Source organism: Drosophila sechellia, chromosome 2L (assembly GCF_004382195.2).
Source record: "Drosophila sechellia strain sech25 chromosome 2L, ASM438219v1, whole genome shotgun sequence".
NCBI classification, from domain to species: domain Eukaryota; kingdom Metazoa; phylum Arthropoda; class Insecta; order Diptera; family Drosophilidae; genus Drosophila; species Drosophila sechellia.
Window position 1 is genome coordinate 14,877,080 of NC_045949.1, and position 14,260 is coordinate 14,891,339.

General features: G+C 41.7%; 1 protein-coding gene across 2 annotated transcripts in view; it reads right to left on the minus strand.

Moving 5' to 3' along the window:
• Window positions 1–13,625, minus strand: part of LOC6611339 (chaoptin) — a 37,687-nt gene extending 24,062 nt beyond the window's left edge. For both annotated transcript variants that reach the window (XM_032727032.1, XM_032727031.1), the window contains exon 1: window positions 13,245–13,625. The gene's annotated coding sequence lies outside the window, so the exon portion shown is untranslated. The remainder of the gene's footprint in view (window positions 1–13,244) is intronic.
• Window positions 13,626–14,260: the final 635 nt, after the last annotated feature.

The following is a 14,260-nucleotide window of genomic DNA, read 5'->3' on the forward strand; positions in this document are numbered from 1 at the left end:
TTTATACATTTATATGGAAATCAGGTTGGCGACACTTCGCTAACTGAATGGCTTCATTAGGAAATTAAGGCGACAATGACTGAAAAACATGGGAGGTCGCAAAATGAAGAGGAAAACCTCTGGCTTTCCAGCTGAAATTTATGAATTTGTGGCATGATTCAAGCTAATCACGTTGCTGCCATTACCTAAAATTATTTCACATATAGCCCAGTGAGCGGGAACGCAGGGGAAAACATTATTTAAATATTAAATTTACGAGTCCAGGCCATGAGAATGGCCACGCATAAACTACATGGTGTGTGTGAGCAGGAGTATGTTTGTGTGTATGTCTGTGGTACGGGCGGGATATTCAAATTCGGTCAGGTGTATAATTAAATTGGAAATTGTGAGCACACGCACAGGCGAAATACTTGGGATTTGGAATATTTAAAAGATGGGCCATCGTCGCCCTATTACGCCGGCCACTTGACCGCCACTTAGGACCTGGCCAAAAGGTCAAAGTATACAAAATTCACTGGAAAGCCATATACAATTAGCCACTGACATACCACCAATTCTCAATTAACAACATCTCTTTCCTCATGTCCTGATGGATACATATACAACCAGTTCGCTTGTTTGCCATTCTTAAAGCGAGCAAATATCATTAAACACACAAGGTGCTCCAGTGGAATGACAGTCCTCCTCAGGCGGAGGTCATGGGTCTCCCATCGTTCATTCATTCTTGGCCAATTTGGCGGACAGCCACCAACACTTCGATGAAATGTGTGCCAATGTCTCCCCGGGGTTTGTGACCCCAGAGAAAGCCACGGATGATATGCGGCATGGGGCATGGGCGTCGTTATAGTCCTAATGAATGCATTAAAGTTGCAGGAAGAAACGAATGTAAGCTCATCAGTGAAAGCCTTTAGGAAACTTTGGTAGAACTGAACAACTGAATAAAAGTTTTAAAGCTGTGATGATCTAATTCTAAAAGTCTTAGTCTCTTGAGAAAACAGAGAACTCAATGTTGAAATAATATTTACTAATTATGTCTCTATAAATACACATATTCAAAAACTAACTGAATATTTCACGAATAACTTGCTGACCCAAAACAAGTGCACAAACGTTGGTTCAAACATCTTAAGTTTGAATAATAAATGTTTATCATGATTTGAAATTATTCACCGACACATTAAATGAACATTATGAGCAAATGTCAAGGAGAGAGGAACTATAATATTATTTAGGAAATATCTCTTTGGTATGAGCAAATTATACAAATTATACGGGTTATGCTATTTATTTTGGAATAAGTACACACATTGAGCATGCGGTTTATTTAGTGCTCCTATCCCCACATGCAAGTGAGTGTGTCACGTTGAGAGGCGCTTTCCTGATTAAATGCGTAAATTTAATTGCCTGGACTGCGACACGTGGCGTATAATTAATGACGTGAGTCAGAAGGACTCGAAACGCAGCTGAAGACAGCAAAGTAAGAGGGAGAGAGGGACAGAAGAGAGAGCGAGACAACTCAAACCGAACATCATCTGAATAAGTCATAAGGTTTTTGGCTTTTCAATACGCCTGGCAGGAAGCGGGGATGAAGGGTCGGCCAACATCCGTAGGACACAAATAAGCCATATCATTCGCATTTCGTGTATTGACTGGCAGTTAACATGGCTTGGCAAAAAGTTTGCAACGACTTGTGCAATCGTCCTCCGTGCATACCAAAGTCCCCCCAAACCCCCCCATCTAAAGTACAATTGCAACTGTCATACGCACGCATTCCCCGGCGGGAAGGGGCAAGTTGTTGGCAGAAATTGAGGTGGAGAGTCCTCTCCTCACATATATGTGTATTGCCATACGTATATACTATATGCATTTGGCAACAATTTATAAGGGCAATACGTGCAGGGCATATGCCCGGGTTAGGTTAGACTTCCTGTCGAGGACAACTATGCGAGGTCCACGCGTGTGCATACCAATGTCCCGACCAAGAAGACCCAAAGGCAACGTCGGACGGATCGGAACGGTGAGGAGCAGAGCGGAGCGGACCAGTCCACGACATGGCCATGCAATCCGGCAATCGCAGCAAACATTTCAAGAACGAGCAGCGAGAAGGAGGAGCTCTCCAGTAAACAAGGCTGGCATGGAAAACGGAAGGAAACGAGTGGCAACGGATGGCTTCGGGCCAGGAGCGGTAAATACCCTAGGACTTCTTATACACCTCGCCGAAATTTGTGGAAAAACCATTGAATATAATATATTTCAACTATTTGATTTCTTAAATATTATTATTTATTTTTAAGGCAATGGAATGGTTAATCATCATTGCAATGATCAGTCCGTCTATCATTAAGTACAAATTAAGAAAAGTTTAAGTGCATCTTGCTAGCTAATGTAAGAAATTGACAAATAATATTTTACGATTTATAACTCTAGAAATCATATGTCTGAGCAGCAGAAAATAGGATTATGATGCCCCGAGTGTGGCAAAGGGTATCGCAGGAAATCGGAAGTTAAGCCTGAAACTTATGTCGGAGGTGGTCCCTGAATTCAGCTTGAAGTTTTTCGAATTGCTCGCACTGCGCCGTCATGTCTTTCGCCCTTCAAGCCCGCGTTCACCCTTCGGCTACGGGTATTACCAATTCGATAATAAATATTGCAAGCTAGACAACAAAAGAAGAAGAAAAAGCATATATTTGTATGTATGTGTCTGCGCGTATTGAAAACGAATTCAACAAGAAAACGAGAAAGTTGCTTGCACAAAACGAGGGAAAAACAAATTAAATTCGGTTTGTCGTTCTCATTTTTTTTTATTTTTTTTGTGCCCCACTCCAAGTTTTCCCTCTGCAACACAAATTTTTTTTTTAGCAATTACGTGGCGGGGCGAGGGGCTTTTGGGGTGGCGGGGGACTTTGTGCACGAAGTCAACGATTTGCATAAGTTGGGCGTGGCATTGCTGGGGCGTTGTCGCATTGATTACAAGCGTGAAAATGAATTTCGATTATGCGATGAAGGCAAGGACGAGGGTTCGTTGACAATGTTTTCGTTGCTTTTTGCCAGGACTCATTGTCAGTCGACTGGCGCCGCAAGGTATGCTATGATTTCAGCACCGAATAAGCGACTGGTCGGTCGGTCGGTCGGTCGGTCGTTGGATTCACAGCTCTGATCAGGTTAAATTCGCTTGGCTAGCGCAGCCAGTTGTAATTTGTGCAATGCATACGGAAATGTAATCACAGGCAGTACTGAAATCTAGCACATACAATTTTCCAACGATAGATATCTGAGAGAACGCAGGCAAAGAAAACAACATATACCACTACCACTTGTAATCCAAGGCCAATCATCAAAATTGCTCCATTTATTGAGCCACTTCAATGCAAACAGAGAACATTTTATGCATCTTAGTCAACACAGAAAATTATTTCATACAATTTATTGATTTACCTACAGCTTATGAGTAGCGTTACTCTTTGGCAAATATACAAACACAAAATGTATAAGAGCACATCCTTGCTGAAGTAAAAGCATATTTTAAAATTCATATATACAGTTTACAGTTCTATATTCATGTATTTAAAAGAAATGATAAAAAGCATAAAAAGAATAAATAAAGTTAGAATACAATGAAAATGTTTAAAGAATTAGAAATATCTAGAGATCTTTGAGGATCCTTACGCATTCACATATTTACAGGGTATAAAGGATAAGCAACGCTATTCTTTTTCCATTCTTCATTCGCGAATCCACTTATGGTTTTCCTTTTCTCGTAATTTTTTATTTTTTGATCTATTCTCGTTCCCGCTGGATTCTCGCAGTCGTCTTGAAAAATGTACTTTTTATGCTTCATTACGTGGCATCTTCCTGTTGTCAGTTTTTCTTTACATTTCGTTTAACATTTGTCACTTTTATAGCCGCATGTGTGTGAGTCTGTCAGTCCGAATGTGCCCTGGAAAATGCCTCGCAGCTGCCCATCTTCATTTGGAATGTTTTTCCTTTCCTTTCGTTTTGCTTTTCTTCTCTTTTTTTAACGCCGCTGTGTCGCTCTAGTTGTTGCTATTGCTGTTGATATTGTTGCTGGCGTTCCATCAACAGCTGCTTCTACACTTAAAAAAATTACTTAAAAATTGACTCCTGAGTCAAAATACAATGACTAATATTTTTAAATAATCCACATTCATATCCCAAAAGTCTATTTAAGTATCAAAAGACATAAACGCTGTTCAAGAGTTCAAATAATTTTTTTAACAAGATACAAACATTTATTATTTGTAGGTAATTGTTGTATTTTTGATACCATGTTTGATTTCGGATTAAACAGTGAAAGTCCCTAAAAATTAAAAGTTATTTGGAGTAGCTATTATTGTTATTTTTTTTCTGAGTGGTTCTAGCAAACAGAGAATCCCCAAACACTTGGCCCAGCCTCTTTACAACTTGATTTAAGGTTCAGTGGATATGGCGCCATACCGTTCCGCCCCTTGCGCCCACCAACGCCAACATCCTTTTACCCACTCGCCATCTCATGTGTTTGTCTCCTGACAAATGTCATGTTCAAATTGCAGACTGAACTTTTGACTTTTGACAACGCCAGAGAATCAACGACGCGATTCCTTGATAGATATGAAGTGGATTTTCCCAGGAGTCAAGGTCGAACATAAGCGAGGGCTTGCAATAAAGGCATAAATGTTTGTAGCACACTTTTTTCAAGAAGTTATACTTGAAACAGTTAAAGGATCTTATGCCAAATGCACAACAATAGCCAATATTTGAATGTTCGCTAATGTTTCACCTAATCCTGTGTTGCATATAATAAAACAGGTATTTATATCAACTATTTATAAATTTTAACGTGTGTAATCCACTCTATTTAACTACTACTAACTACCAACTAATGATGTGCCGGCAACAAATATCTAAAACGAAATATAAAAATATTCTATAATGCAAGAAGCACGTTGGTAAATAATTAATTTTGAGAATGCACATTAGCGATCTCGTTTGGTATATAATTATGCATTAGACTGTTATTATACTGGTGGCTGACTTAATTGGCTCGTCATTTTGGCGCTAACATCCCGATTGCCTATCCATTTACGTGTCACACTTGGTCCATTTATTTCGATAAATACATTGATCTATCACCAGATGTTCCGGAAGCAAAACCCTCGGCATTATAGCTTCATTACATTAGCGTGTTAAACTACTTAACATGGTGAAGGGCCAACGTAACCTGTGTGTTCTGCCGCAGGAAGATTGTACTGGCCTAATGCCCAGGCAGATTGAAGGGGCGTGCCACATTACAACTGATTGAATTAATCAGGCTCATTATTTTGCTACTATTTGGGGATTTAATGCATTTGCAAGCTATGTTTCAATTAGGCCACAGCCAAGGACTTTGACTCCCAGCTACATAAATTGAATGGTATTGAATTGAATGGCACGGCTTGGAAAGGAATGTTTAATGTATATGTATAAAGAAAAGAGCTTCAAGCTTGAATACGGGAATTTATGTGGCTACGTGCAGGGCATTTGCCAGTTGAAAGAAGATGACTCACCGCCCATTTGCCAAACGGACGCCCCAGAAGGAAGCCCTGCGATTGGGAGTAGGCATATTTAATGACAGCAGGAGGAGTCGGTATAGACCATTATCGGAATTGGTTAGCCGTAACAAAAGCTAAGGTAAACAATACTAACTAGCAAACAAATGTGTAAACAAACGAAAAAGCTAACAAAACATTTCTCCTTTTTCAGAAAACAAATACTTAAGCGATATATATTTAAGCAAACAGCTTGAGTTATTGATACAATCATATTTGTTTGGTAGTTTAATCAAAAAGTTTTCATTTCATATTTCGAATGAATAACCGAGGATTACCATTCAAATGATGATGATGATTTCGCAATCAATGTCCCAAAAGTGCCGAAGCCCCGACAGGTGACAAGCTTCGGCACACACAGAGCCCAACATTCACATTCACATTCTTTTTGTGGATGTATGTATCTACAAGATACTTGGCACAATGAGGAAGAAAACAGAGGAAGATATATTACGTACATTCAGGCATCCTTACTTATCCCACACACGAATATTGTATTATTTTCAATAAGCAGGCGACATATTGATAACAAAGCTTTGAAATATATACAAGCGTCCCTTCCTCAGCTGCCCGCTTTCTCGATCCTTGATTTCAATAGCTGGAAAATATTGAACACACCTCCCGCCCCCTTGTGCCACGCAAGCATTCCGTCCACACAAAAGGAGATGACAGGACGAGGTAGCATCGAAGCGCAAAGTATTTTGTGCCAAAAAAGGAAAGAGAAATATTGTATGGTCATGTCATTGTATGGGTTATAAATGTATGCAGCGATGTGGGGATTAGAGTACTGCTGGAAGTTGGATTTCTATTATATTCTCCACTCTTGGGCTGTGATGATGCCAGAATGATGATATGAGTGCAATGACAGTAGAACCGCAAAACCAACAGAGTAGGAATGAAAACTGCTGAGAATGGTAGTGGAAAGAAAGGGAAAAGCATTTAAAAATGGCAGACAGCAAAAGATGCAAATGAGAATCGGTTTATGCCTCCTGCTCCTGCCCCTGCCACTGCCCCAGACGCTGGCCCCTCTGGAGCAGCTGCTTCTTCCACACTCGAAAGTTAACATGCATCCCTGCAGGACCACAGTCCTTCACTCAGAGTCAGTCAATCACTCCTGCTTCGATTACAGCGGAAGGAGTGACATTTTTAGTTGCACCAACACAGCTGAAAAAAAATCCCGCAAAATGAATGAAAAGCCAAGATGGGGAAGAACCAAATCCCCAACTACACCTCCCCTTTTTCATATGGCGTCTGCTGCTGTCACATAATCCCCTTTTTCAATAAGATTTAAATTTGCATTTGACACATATTGGACGAGGGCACCGACAACAGCCCAATCCTGTTCAACAAACCAACGAACGATGGTGTCGACAACACCTCACAAGACTCACAAACCTCTGCGAATAGGAAACTATATGCATATATCTGCACATAAATATATCTTCAAGTACCTGGGTGCGCGTGAAAAATATCTTTGCAACAATGCTGCCGCTGCGAGGATAACATTATCCCACAATACGATTCTCCAAGAAAAATTCTGGGAAGCGCAAACATATCATCTTAAACCCATGTTATTTTCATATTTGTGATAAAGGTTCCTGACAATTTTTTATGGCCAATAATCAATCTTAGCCAATACTAAGCTTGAAATCTATTCAAATACATTAAATGCAGTAACAAGTTTATACTCGTAGTAGAATGGAATATTTGTCTTTATTTTTAATTTACTTGGGACAGACAAATCTGTCAAAAATTCTACATTTAATTTACTTGCAATTCATATTCCAAAATTAATTTAAGAATTGAATTTATATTTGCCAACTGGTTGTAAAAGGCTTAAATCTATCTGAGCACTAAGAACCATTGACCATATATTGATTTCAATAATATGTACAGATTATAAACTACGTATCTCGAGTGATGGCAAGCGGGATGATTTCCACGATGCTTTCGTTCATACACAAATATTGACTGCACCTACTAGAACAGCATAAGCAGATCTTAAATTTTCCGCACTTTTGCAGCCCCACCCACTTAACCAACCGAGCGCATTAGCATAGGCTCCACAACAGAACATATATTTAACCTCGGCACATGCATATCAGAGGAGAGAATGCAGTGGCATTGCCACCAAGAAGAAGGGCATGGGCCTGGGCTGCCAGGTGGTGAGGTGGCGGATTCGTGGGGACAGGTGACAGCTTAGGTGGGGAAAAAAAGGGGACGTCAGAGGTGAAAATAGAGCAAAAGGTAGTTTACAATAGAGGAAACTGCGCGTCATTAGCATAGCTAAGGGAATTGTTTTAGTTGGTTTCAGTTCGCTTGGTGGGCTGGCTGCGCTGGCTTGCACGGTTTGAATGGTTTGGTTGGTGTGGACCGCTGAATGGATGGGTGTGGCATTCTAGGGTGAGCGGTGCGCGGTGCGCGGTGGGCGGTGGCCAACATGGCTGACATGTTATGTGATTTGATTTGGATGCCCCCTCAATGCCGCCATTTCTGTGCAAGCCTGCAAGTGGTCGGTGGCAAATGGGGGTAAGTACGTTTTGGTTTGGAAACCTCATTAGTTTGACATTCCAATATGTCAGATTGTGGATACTGGCAACTGCGGCAAAACCAATAAAAGCGCACCAACGAATTCCGGGAGGGGTTGCGGGCATCAAAGCAAACGTTTGATGTTACTGACTGATCTTTTATATAGCTTTTTTTTAAAGTTAAAAAAGTTATATTGATGTGGCTGACCAGCAAATATTATTTGACTTTTTTGGTAAATAAAAACTTGTGATGAAAGTGGATAAAATATAAATGTATTGAAGTGCAACAAATATTTGTACATTTTTTCTAGCTTAAAGCAAACAAAAGAAATGTTTTTATATATGGGTACGACATATTGGACATACGCACATTTAGGCAAAAAAAAAAACGCAGGTTTTGAAATGCAAAATCCAATATCATTCTCCATGTCTAATATGCGGTCTTTAGCTCCGATTACCATACGACTGACAACCCTTTCCTTTGCCTAACAATGGATATCATCGTATTATCATCCTCCACTTACGCTCTATCTAATTGCATCTAATCTAGCATTTCAATTCCTGTTGCCGTTCTCTGTCACAAGGCTGCCAGCTCCTCAATGGCCAGACACCCACTTACTCCATCCGACATATGCTCATTCATTTATCATAGTCGCTATAGCGATTGTGTTGGGAACCCCTTCGGGTTCGGCATCATCCCTGGCTCGCTTCATTAAAAAGTAAGCCCTTTTAAATTGGCCCCCTTTCCCACTCGTCTAGCTGCACGCCAAGCCATTCCATTCCCCGCTTGCCAAGAACCATCCGGCCAACAACCAATTGACATTCATAGAAAGCAACGAGACTGCGTTCTTTTCTCCTTTCTCCGGTTTCCACCACTGGTTATTCCCCTCCATATTCAATTTTTTTCTCTTTTTTTTCGGATCCTTCTCAAATCGTTTTGGCCTGTTCATCTTTTTTCCAACTACCAGTGAGGCGGCGGTGTGTGTGTGTGTTTGCCTTTCAATTTGCTGACTGCTGCGTGTGTGCCCAGTTAGAGAAACATAATCGGGCAATACTTTTCCAGCTATTTGCGTGGCAAATATTTTTGCGGAGCCCGGAGAAGGAACCCAACGAACCATCGAAGCGGAGGCAGCAACAAAATTGTCAAAGGGTTCGTACTCGCTTGGCATGGATGGGATTTTCCATGCGCGTCCTGGTTTTTGGTTTAGTTTTCTGGTTATGGTGCTCCTGGCTTTGGGCCTGTTTGTCATCAGCTCCATATCTCAGGGCCAATTTACATTTACGAGCCGACAGCCAAGCAGGCAACCAACCAACCAACCGGGCAGCCGTCAAATATGTTAAATAACGAACTATTTTGCATTTTTATTTTATTCTTTCTCGCCCTGCTCTGATATCGAACTCGGAAAAGTGGGTTGTGGTTTCCAGGCGAGGAATGCCTTGAACGCCGAGAATTTGTGTGCGGCTTTCAATGAGGAATGTGTGAGAGGCTCTGCGTCTGTTTCTGCTTTTGTGTCTGCCTCTGGTATATGTATGTATGTCCTCCTCCCTGGTCTGTTTACACAACCATGTCAATTTAAATCTATGTCAAAACACACGACTTAGTTGAGGTTTATTTATGTCGGTCTGCCCTCACCCACCTCAGCTCCCCCTTACAATTCAATAAAAAAATATGGCAGCAAAACATTCGGAAAGCGGTTTTTTCCACTTTTTTTATTTGCATTTCCGAGTCACGTAAATGGATCTTCGGCACTATCTGGATTATATTCGATTTCCATACGCTCCCCGTTACAATGCCCTTCGCTTTGGGCCAATACCTTTTAAATTGGTTTGCCTGACAACGCCTCGCTCAATAAATATCTAATTTCCGCAGTATGTGTGTGCGCTTATACATTGTGTTCGAATTAAAGTGGGAAATGCTCATTTTATTTAGCCACCCCTTAAGAGGGGGGCGTGGCCGAACTTAAGCGCATCAAGCGTATGATTAGCGTCAATCAGTGAAATCGTGGACGTTTAATTAAAAATCAATCAGTTGCTGTGACATAAAACCGAATGGTTCGATAAACAGTTTATGTAGCCAACGTTTACGAAACGTAGGAAAAGCTGAATTCTCTAGCTGAATAAATCGACAATTTTCTGGGGTAGATACATTGAAAATTTTGTAGTGGACATCAATCATTTTGTTGCTCGGCCTGGGCAAAGTTTCGTGTTAATCAGGAGAACACCCATCGCATGATAGATTGACTCTGTATTTTGTGTGTCTAAGGTTAGGTCCTGGTAATTAAGGGTAATCTGGGTTCGAATGGATATTGTAGACGTCAAAAATTGTCCCTTGTTTGACTTTCAACTTTAACTTTTCTAGGCCAAGCCTTAAATTCGGAAAATTATTTTTCACTCTGTCTGTAATAAAATAATTTTATATGATTACAAAAAATATAAATCCTGTTAAAAACATTCGACTCAGGTTTGTATTTCAAAAGGAGCTTGGCCAAAATGGTTTGGCATGCCGATAGAAATTGACAAGACAAATAATAAAATAAAACAATAGAGTCGATTAACTCACCTATCTGATACCCCGTACTCAGCGTTAGAGTGGGCAAGATGCACAATCTCGCCGTTACTAGAATCTGCATTTTATCAATGTTCAAAAAATATTGGGTCAATTACACATCCTTCTAACTGATACAAACTTTTCAACGAACCTTGTATACCCGTTTACACTTAAAGTAAAGGGTATAACTAAATACATGCATAAATTTTTATAGCATTAATCGTTTATGTGCAACAATTTGATTTATTAATCTCATTACATTTTATTGAAAAAAATCAGGCCAAAACTCCATAAAGTCAATCAGCAAAAGTGCCGTAAGGCAACTAAATAATTTAATCGACGGCATGTTATGGATATTTTTTGTTTCTCTGATCAGGGGGTTCATTATAATGAGTTGATTAAGAGCTAGAGTAAACTTTCGATCCTGGCTAGACTCTGGTCAAGGAAAATTAACTTCGAGTGCGAGGTGTGGGAGGATAAAATGTACGCAGTTTATGATTGCCTTCACGCCTGTCTGGTCATTAACCTAGGCACAACTTTGCCCCGAAAAAGCACTTTTGCGGTCCCCGCATCCCTTGCTTTTTGTTTTCTTTTTTTTTTGCATTTTTAGTAGTCCACAAATAAAACTTTTTTTTTTTTTGTTTATCCATGATGAGGGTTGGACAGAGATTGCTGGGGTGGGGGGAAGTGTAGGGCCGGAGGTCCTAAAGCATAAACAGATCAATAAAACAAGGCGAAGAAGAAAAGCCGACAGGACGGCAGGACGACAGCCACAAAACTAGCTGAGGAATTCGCCCAAAAGAGGCCAAGAAACAACAGCGTCAACTGGCGCAGTTCCCATGCAAAATTTCTCCAGACCCATGTATCTGCAACACCCCCTTAGAGAACACAAGAACTCCATGGAACCAGTGCCCATGGAACCCAGAGGCACCACGAGGACGACACTCTCCACCACGCCCATTAACTGTTGCCCGTCTATTTGTTTGTACAAATAATGTGTAAGCAGGCATATTTTTGTCAACGAGGCTAATTTCTGTCACAGATTTACGTGACAATGGCCCCGGCAAGAAGCTAGAGCGCAGAAAGCGCTGTGAAAGCCAAAGAAATCCGCATCAACACGCATACTCGGAATAAAAACACAACAATTACAAAACAGGTTTCATCCAGTGGGATGGGTTGCTGGGTGGTGGTGGGTGGCTTTGGACAAGTCTGGCAGTTCTTTGTCGAAATATTTTCGTTTCTTCTGCTGTCAGTGAGGTTGGTTATTCGTCGTCGTCGTTTTGCGGCCAGTTCGTAAAAGCCATAAAAAGAAATGTACCAAGCAGCAGCAGGAAAAAAAAAGAAGGCCCAAAACAAAACTGAGCCGTGAAGAACCAGCGTCGAAAAAAACTGGGTTAGCTTGGGTACTCCCCCCAACTTTCCCCATCTTTCCCCACCTCCGTGCCATTGTTGCTCCTCGTTGTTTCTTTTTTTTTAGCACCTATGCACCGTTTTTGCTCTTTCTGAGCGATGCACCCTGCTCCTGTCCGTCTTGGTTATTGTTGTCCAAGAAACTCAATGTGTGACACATATGCAGTTGCACTCACCCACTGTGCCACTCCTACTGCAATACTACTCCTCCAGATTTCTCTGCTCGTTCCACTTTTTCTTTTCATCATCTTAAAGACCAAAGACACAGATCCAAAAAATGTAGTGGGAAAAGTTTAAAACACTTATACGAAATCTTTTACTCCTTCCTTCGAACAAAAATCTTTGTATGAACATGTATATTTCATTTGTATCTATTTAATTTCCTTTGTCTACTTATAATAAAAAGGCGATATTTTTTGTAACTGCAAGTGAACATTGCACGTCTGGTCTAAATTTATCTGAAATTGTCAAAAAACACACATCTCTGTTTATAGATTTTATTTGTCAAATCTACAGACATTTCGACTCACTCTCAGCTGTTATCAGCTGTTTGTTTATCAATAGCTCTCAATAAAACAAACTGTCATTGCAAGTTGATAGTACCCCCAACTGTGACCAAGTCCAACCTGATCGAAATTTCATCAAATCCCTTGGACGGCAATGCAAATAGCCCGAGACATTTTGCCGATGCCTCTCAACCGATCTGTGGACACGCCAGTGAAGCAGCAGGATGCACTGGCCTGGCCATCAGAATCGGTGATTGACGCTGATATGTTTGCCACATTTAATTGGGAGAGTGGGTGGCGGGTGGGTCGCCGCCACCCATCATCCACCAACCCCCCGTCGAGGTTGTTTATTGGCTGACAAGTGCTGCACATCCGGGCTGCGTTTACGGAAATGAGCAAATGACTAATGACTGACCAGAGCGAAGGCACCCAAGGCGACGAGTGACCCTTGCCCACTCTGTTTTCTGTTTCTCCGCTTCTGTTTCTTGTTTACTGTGCGCTTCAATTAAAGCATCTTGCAGGAAATTGAACTTTTAGTCAAGTGCCTGGTCGAGTGGGTGGCTGGGAGTTGGAGGAGGCGGTGGATGAGGATGAGTATGAGGAGGGTAAGTGAGTGGGTGGTTCTTCGAGACAGCGACGGCGACTTGCTCATCAATCTGTTACGTACTTGACTTGTGGGTGGGTTCGTGGGTCGGCGGCTGTTCAGGGCTTGAAAAGCGTATCCGTATCCAGTTGTTGCATGTGCCTAGCTTACTTTTCTCTCCTTCGTTTGCTTTCTCTGCTTTCTTGCCACTTGAGTTTTGATTACTGATCACTTCACTTTGCAATCACCGCTTGATTACTTTGGTATCATAAGCACTGCCGGATCTCTCTCGACCGATACGATCTCTGGTTAATGCTTCGCGGCTCTCAAAGCCTATCTATTTGTGGTCACCATTTCGCGATTTTATCTAGCCGGCTAGAGCTACGAAATGTTCCCGTTGCACCAGCAACATCACAATACGGGCTGCCCCCACTGGTGGCAAGAACGATACTCGGCGATGCTCACGCGCCAAATTACCAACGTGCACTGGCACATCCGTGCCACATTATGCGCATTTTATGGCACGTTGGCGACCTCGACACTCGCTTCGTTTTTAGATCACCCGAAGGCGAGGCATGCAACACGGAAATTGTTGTCCTAGGCGCAACAGACCCAAAAGCCGAAGCCCCCGAAGCCAGTTGCCACGACCCATGCCGCTGGTGAGAGAGCCCCAAAGCCCGAAGACCCCCGATTACCGGAGCATCTGGGCATGCGCAGTGACTGAGCCGGAATTAGTATGCCATCTGGCAATGCCCCATCATCAAGCGGAGTATTCAAAGAAATTCTAAACTGGACAGTGACTTGATGGGGGCAAAGACGAAGATGGATGTGGAATAGGTGGATGGTGGGGGTACGGGAATGGGGAAACGACCGGCCGCCAGATTCAAGTTCAGGTCGCCCTTTGACCGCAAAATTCCGGCTGCCAGCTAATAAACTCCAGAAGGAGCCAAATTTGTTGTTCGAATTTATTGTGGAACATTCTTTCCAACTAACCCACAACTAAGACTGATAAATGGCCAAGCATACTGGCAATTTGCAAGTTTCTGACCGTTTTTAGAGCACTCAGTTAACCCCAAAAGTTTTATATGCCTCATCTAGGT